The 7971-nt window shown below is 31.1% G+C and overlaps 1 long non-coding RNA gene across 5 annotated transcripts; it reads right to left on the reverse strand.

Annotated features, from left to right (window-relative positions):
- Positions 1–546: 546 nt before the first annotated feature.
- On the reverse strand, positions 547–6111 carry LOC115970863. Of its 5 annotated transcripts, XR_004087166.1 has the most exons (6): positions 5858–6111; positions 5511–5632; positions 5235–5299; positions 3905–3970; positions 1911–1997; positions 547–947 (listed from the first exon to the last, which is right to left on the reverse strand). It is a non-coding gene; the product is annotated as an uncharacterized LOC115970863 (long non-coding RNA). The 5 variants fall into 5 exon arrangements; XR_004087168.1 differs by lacking the exon at positions 5511–5632 and having other exon boundaries at positions 1988–1997; XR_004087165.1 differs by lacking the exon at positions 5511–5632 and having other exon boundaries at positions 1924–1997.
- Positions 6112–7971: the final 1860 nt, after the last annotated feature.

Genomic DNA, 7971 nt, shown 5'->3' on the forward strand with positions numbered 1-7971 from the left:
GTTAATGACAAAATAGAATAGAAAAAGGGTTATCTTGCTTACTCAATTGATTTTGTATAGAATTGTAATAGAGCACATATACTAAATACTATGTATGGTGATATTTAATTTCCAAAATAAGTGAAACTGTTGCCCACTTCTTTGAGGTTCCAAGAGTTGGTCTAAGTTGTTACGACAAAATTGATATGATTTGTTGATTCTATATTAGCGGGAAAGAACCTAATGCATCCATGTAATTAGGTATTACTTGTTGGGAGTCGATTGTCACATTTTGTTATGGAGTTTAAAGTTGATTTAATTTATGAAAAACGTTAGTCAAGAAGGAAGTTGTATGAAGGGTTCAAATTAATTTAATTTATGAAACTTTATTTCATTTATGAAATAAGTTAGTCAAAAAAGAAGATGTATGAAGTGATAATATCTATATTTAGGTACTTCCCAACTTATTCAGTTCAGAGGAAGTTCAAGTTGCATATACACACACACACACACACACACACACTTAAGCGTCTCTTCATGCAATATTAAGAGCGAGATATTCACCCATTCAAATATAATACCACTTCCCTTTCCAATACAATACTGCACGTTGGGTATATCCCAACTATGTTTGCTTTACAAATGCCTTTTAAAAATTTGTATGATACGGCTACATATGTCTCAGATACGGCCCTATGATACAAATCTTAATTTATATAATTAAAAGTAAAAAAAAAAAAAAAAAAAAAAAAAAAAACTTACAAAGATGCAAGTACGCATCAAATTAAGAAAGATAATAAACACAACAAAGGAGAGGCTTGGGAATTGGGCGGGTACCAAGACAAAATGATAGAAAATGAAGGTGAATGGCTTTTGAGAGGCATCTGGATTTTCTTGCACAGTGACCAGAAGTTTTAGTGAACTTCGTGCCTCTGCCTATAATTTCAAATCTTTGAGAACAACATCACCTGTGAAAGATATGTAAGGAACATGTTAATTAATGGATACAAAATTCTTTTACTTCATAGAAACAATTAATCATCACTAATCTTTTTTTTAAGTAAAAAAACTATATTCAAAATAAATAAACAATAATACAGATAGCACCCTGAATACACAATAAGTGTACCAAACTACGCCTTAATTGTGTTTTGAGTCTCTTTTAAATATTACATACGTCAACCCAAGCTGCATAGTCTTTTGAACTGAAATGTTTTTTTTAAAGTCATTGGGTTATGTATAAGTTTTTGCACCCTGATGAATTGTTTGATTTAAGAAAATTACAAGGTATATGCAGTTTCATTGTATAACAATGCACATTATCTTTGTTACATGAAAATATATATTTAAAACAGTCAGTAATTAGTCAATTAAGAAACTATCATGTGAGCCAACTTAAGTAGGTGTGGTTCAAGTTTGTCTTCAGGTTGGTTATTAGTTAATTACAAAAATATGAACCTATACACAAATCCAACCAGTTAGGTTGCAGAGAAATTTAAATTGCAACCAAGCCAAACTATTTTGATTAGGATGGGAGCAAACACAAACATTGACTATATCTGAATGAATGGTTAACATAAAATATTTTCCATATATTAATTACCAATGCAATGGATGGAGTATTTCACAAAGCACTTATAGATGAAATTCATGTATAGACATAACGTGTCACATAACCGTTAAGTATATATCTTGACTACAAAAGGAAGAACAATGCAAAACATCAAATATGAAATTTCACTTTCAACACCCTCCCCAATTTATTATACAGAAAATTTATTTATATCTATCTATCTATCTATCTATCTATCTATCTATCTATATACATATATATATATATATATATATATTAAATAGATAGTGACATAACTGTTAACAAACATAGAAAATGCATCTAGTGTGGGAACTGACTAGAGTTTAGTCGTTTTTACCAAATTTCCTTACAGCTTTAACATGATTCATCACAGTTTTTTTAGCTTTGCCCAGTTTCACAGAAGACAGAACTTACCAACTTTATCCTGTCAAAAGAAAAGCAAATGAAAAAACTTAAAAACATAATGTATGTCATAATTGGTAAGATACAGGGAATCAAATCAAAATATCTTGAGAAAAAGAAAAGCCACGTTAAAGAAAAAAGCAGTAGCCTCAAAAAGATAAGTAACAAAATTAACATATCAATCCCCGAAGCAACAATTGACAATAAATTCAGAAATTAAAAGATGTACAACATAGACTAACCAAAAAAAAAATGTTTGGTAGATAACTTACTGAGGGGTACTAAACATGCATAAGCAGATATACATTTATTTATTTTACAAATTATGCAGAGTATTTGATGAACTTGACTAACTTATGATAGCATATTATGTAGACTCAACAAATAGAATAGAAAATTGAACAAAGAGAATCAAAAAGCTCTCATTCCATCGAAGTTAATAAGAGAGATGCCAATGAGCTCTAGCTTAAATGGGTGGTACTGTGTGTAACTTAACAATAAAAAAAAAATTATGGGAGACATCATGAACACCTGTAATTAATCTTTGCTATTTTCTGTAACTTGTATTTTAAACTCTTAAGGACATGACACTCAATGTTGACCCATATATGACACTCATTTTGGGCCTTATAACTTTCATTTTCGTATACTTTAAACATGTTTAATGTCCTAAATAAAATTCCGTTGTAAGATTTGTGAAGGAGCTCTACATTGTAATGTTAGATTTGCAAGACCTTCACAAGATTGGGAGTTAGATGCAATTGACACCTTTTTTTGGATTCACTGCACTTTAAACTTCTAGCAAGTGAATTATGAAGATACAATGTGTTGGAGGCTATCTAAGAAACGTGGTTTTGAGCTTTCTTCATTTTATGAGACTCTTGAAGCCCTTTAGTGGTTGAATTCCATAAAGGAATATTTGGTATGCAACGTAAAGTAGCCTTTTTGGATGGGGAGCTGCTTTGGGAAAGATTCTGACTATCAAGCATGGATGTTATATACTATGAGCTTACAAAGATATTAATATCTAGATGCACCCTTATGCTTAGATTTTTGTTAGTAGTTTTGACACCTTGTGTTTATCCCAAATTATCAACTCTAACATTGAGTTCTCAAGTCCAAGATGTTAACTTTTGGGCCTTTTCATTTACATTTGGTGCTAACCTGTCAAGTGTATGTGTCTAATTATTGTGTTTTTATGGTAGGATTACAAACTTATTTTATGTTTATAGTCTCTTCTGCTTATGCAGCTTATCAAATCATTTTATTTAGATACGTTGAGACTTCTGTTCTTTTGTATATGTTTTGCTGTTGATACAGTAACTCATATTGTCAAGAACTACATTGATCATCTTCTCGATATCAAGATTCCTTTGATCCTTGGTAAGTACATCGATTTTTTCACTAGTTTGTGAAAGTTTCCATTAAGGAGAAAAAAAGTTAAAAACAATTGACACTCAACAGTAACAGCTAGGGATCCTGAGGTTTTTTTATTTTTTAATTTTTTTTAAAAAGCAAAATCTCTTAAATTCGAATCAGTTTCACTTGTTAATTCAAACCATTCTCAACAACAACCAACAACAACAGAAACTACAAACACAAAACAACAACAATTTTTTCAAACCACATATACTATTACATTCAAATCACAACAACTAGCAACAACAACAACCAAAAGTTTGTTCCTTTTCAGCTAATGACCAAGAAAACAGGGGAGAAAACATGAATGCAAGACACATGGCTACACCATAGAGCAGCACAAGCATACCAACACGGCCAAAGCAAACTCGAAACCCCAAAACCCTAAACCAAACACGCTTTGAAGCCACTCACACAGTAAACTTCAAATTGCATTACATAAAATACATAGCAAACTTCAAGCAATTTCATAGTAATCCATGAACAAAGAAAAAAGGAAAAGACCCATACCTTTGAGTGATTGGGTCCCTAAAATTATGAAATACTTCCCCACAAATCTGACAGACCCACACAGACCTGCTACATCACGCACCCAAAAAAAAAAAAAAAAAGACAGTGAGATAACGAATAGAGAAGGAATAGTAGAATCTAAATGAAAAACATGAGGCAGAAATGTCTCACCGGTGAAATTGAATGTAACTGTATTATGTCACCATGCGTGTGCAGGATTAATTAATAAGCTTTGTTACAATCGATGACATGAGGAAAGTATTGCATATATTTGACTATTTGTTTTGAAAATTAATATAGAAATATAAGACCCTGATTGAAACTTTACTGGTTTGATTTTCAGTGCTTCTCGAAAAGCCCCTTGTTAGCAATTTCATAAAGCCTGTTTGCTAAAAAAATTCATGAAAGAAGCATATAAATGAACATAGTTTAGGTCCATGTAAAATGTTCAACCTTTATGCATGTGCCATGCAGTAGTAGAAGACTATATATATGTGCTATATGATCTAGATTCAACCAATTGTAAGAAATATGCAGAGAGTAGTACTATATTGGCTTCAAACCAACTAAAAATTCTTATCAATGAGGAAAGCTATTGGCTTCAAACCCACCATAATAGGAGCTACTATGTACTACTATATTTTAGTGTTTTCTCATTCTAGGTTCATACCAATCTGTTCAATTTAGTCTATGGATTGTATCGTACGAAAAGATAGTTAGTTAATGTAAGAAAATTGACACCTTTGACTTAACAAGTAAGATGACCATAGCTTAACTTGAAAAAAACAAAAAAAAAAATTTGAGCTAGAAGTAAAAGTCAAACATGTGTTTTCTTATGCCTTATGATGAAAATTTGGACCATTTAGGTTAGTTAGGCAACTTGGCTATTTAACAATCGATGGTTAGAAAGATAGAATATGAAATTTGAATAAAGTGTAATTATAAAAGTGGGATAGTTTATGATAAGGTAATGTCTCATCAGTATTGACCAATTTCAATGGTTTTAATATAACAAATATCATTCTATAGATCTAATATGTTCCATAGTACAAGAAAAGGATGTATTAGCACAAAAAAAAAGTACAACAAAAGGATGTATTTCTAAAGTTTTATCAAATTGATTGAGAAAATTAAATGAGTTATTTTATTAATTATATATATTTGAATCTTTTGTTTGAAGATAAGTAGTCTTCAATCTTCATATCAGACCCTTAATTTATTGAATTGTTTTTTGAGTACGTAAGAGCTCTTATTTGAGTCATGTGAATTCAAATGTAAACAGCACACTTCAATTTTTGCAAGAATTAAGGATCTTAAAATCTAACTGTACCTTTTAATTCTCTATTGCAGAAGTCCCAATGTCATTATCTGGCACAGGGAAACGATATTCTGCAACTGGAGGAAGAAACAGAAGAAAAAGAAAAAAACAATCCAGAAATTAATTTCAGTGGCAAACGAAGAAAAAAAAACCACCAAACAAGAACAAAATTCTAACCAAAAAAACAGTAATCGACAAAATAAAACTCAAGAAATTGAAAAAATAAATGGAACGGAGCCATTCCCAAATTTCAAAAAATCAAATGAAAACCTATTGCTACCCAAATACCTAAATAAAAATCAATCCAACCAAATTGAATAGCATATAGAAAAACTTATCGGTCGTAGTTCTCTCAATGTGGTCTCCTTCTCATCTATGTATCGCAAGGTTTATTACTTTGCTTTCTCTATCTGTGGATCGCAACCCGTGTTAAAAAATTGAAAAGGAATTGAAAAGAAAGTCACAAATTAAAACTTGATTTCCTTAGCCGTACTTTTTGAATCCAAATCTAAAACCAAATATTTAAATTGAACATTTAAACCCAAAATCAAAACCCCAGATCGATAGCTGAAACCCTAAACCTAAAATCGAAACCCTAAAACAGAAATCAAAACAAACAATTTTAAAAAACTTACTGTTAGTCGACCTTGCGAGAGTGTCTTGAATGAGATTGAGAGTTCGAGAGAAAGTGTGTGTGTGCTTCCGATCGATGAGAAGGGAACGGAGAGGAAGAAGAGCAGAGGGAGGAAGGGGATTCGGATAGGGTGGAAGTGAGGTAGCTTGAGATCAGTGAGAGTGATCTGAGATCGATGAGGGGAATGTGTTGGATCGGTGAGAGTGGTCTGAGATCGGTGAGAGTGGTCTAAGAGTGTTTTGTGGAGTTAGGGTATTTTTTGTGTTCGTTGAGGGATTTTTTTTTATTTATTTATTTATACTGAAAGTTGAAGCCGCGTTTAAAGAAACGCAGCTCCAAACATGTAGAAGCTGCGTTTTTTAAATTCAGCTCAAGCTAAATGTTTAAGCTTTTAAACGCAGCTCCAAACTTGTAAAGTATACTTGAAGCATTTTTCAAGCTGCGTTTAAAAAAAAAAAAAAAAAAAAAAAAAAAAAAAAAAAAAAAAAAAAAAAAAAAAAAAAAAAAAAACCCGGATGGGACTGAAGCCGCGTTTTAAAAAACGTGGCTTCAGTCCTAGGGAGCTAAATGTAGCCTCACCTGGGAAAAATGCAGCTCCACCCCTGGTCTATAGCCACGTTTAATAAACGTGGCTATAGGACCAGGGGTGGAGCCGTGTTTTTCAAAAATGCGGCTCCAACTTTTCCTTTGAGTTGCGTTTTTGAAAAAGCTCATTGGAATTTGCTTTCATCATTTGAAAACAGGCTTCTTAATTACCACTCATCTTTTTTGTGCCATTTATCTGATCCTATCTTTAATTTTTTTGGCTCAAACTATATTTAGGAAAGTAAATGAAGTACTACACCTTTTTTTTTTTTTTTTTGTTAATAACAAACAAAATCCAAAATTTTTGTGTCCATTTATTAATGAAACAGGCTTGGGCCTTAGAATGTGGACATGTGTTTAATATTTACTATGTGTTCACATTTTATTGGGTTCAAATATGTGGAAGTATATCATGTGTAGGATGCATGAGTCTTCCCTCTTACATAAATCTTTAGAAACAATTGAGCTCTCTTTCAAATAGCCCTTATTTATACAAATTAAGTAATTAGGGTTAATTGCACTTTTTTCCTGTAACTATCTGGTACTTCAATCCATCGTCAACTTTACAACCGACCAATATTCCTTTTTTTTTTTTTTTTTGAGGGACCAACCTCTTCTTTTAAATATGGTTTGGTTAAGGGTGCCCTTAGGACATGTATTAATACGTCATTTTAAGAAAGTTTTGATACCACTTTCATATAAAATGTAAAAAAATCTATCACAAAATTCAATTGCTTTTTTTTTTTTTTTCTGTAAAAATTTAAAAAAAAAATTCTTAAATCAATACTCTTAGAGCATTCATTAACTTTTTCCTTTAATTAATAGTAATAAGCAAATCCGCACCCCACCCCTCCCAAACTGTTATTAAATTCAATCAATTTAAACCTTTTTTTTAACATAAAGGGGAATTTTTTTTGTTAAAATGCCTATTAAACTTGTAATAACCCACAATTTTTTTCCCTAACCAAAATAAATAAATAAATTGTCAAGCACCAAGTCAGGGTCTTCTCAATGCCTTTTTGGGGCAATAATTTCAAATGTAGCATTTTCTTATATTTAAATATTAATTAGATAATATATTTTTTAATTTTAATATCTTTTTCATCCAAATTTTCTGCTATATTTTGTTTATTACTAGTAACAAAATTATCAAAATAATCTTTTGATATTCAATTAGTTTTTCAATTTTTTTTCTTTTAAAAAGAAATCACTTCTTAGTGAATATTTTCTATTAGACATTTATAATTAAAAAATTACAAATAAAGGAAACACATTCTACAATAGAGAACTATAATTTACAAGTAAAACCAAGATTATTAGAATTGGGATCCTAAGCAAGATCGGTGAGGGGCCCTCATGGCTCAAATTGAGGATCATAAAATTCTAATGTATGTGAAAAATGGTAGAGAGTATGATATAGAATAGGATATGACAACAGAGAAAAAAAAATCATGTGGTCAAACCAAACTACTATGTTGAAAATCCATATCCAACTACATATTTTTGGCACTAGGCTTTATTGTTGTTGTT

Source organism: Quercus lobata, chromosome 12 (assembly GCF_001633185.2).
Source record: "Quercus lobata isolate SW786 chromosome 12, ValleyOak3.0 Primary Assembly, whole genome shotgun sequence".
NCBI classification, from domain to species: Eukaryota; Viridiplantae; Streptophyta; class Magnoliopsida; order Fagales; family Fagaceae; genus Quercus; species Quercus lobata.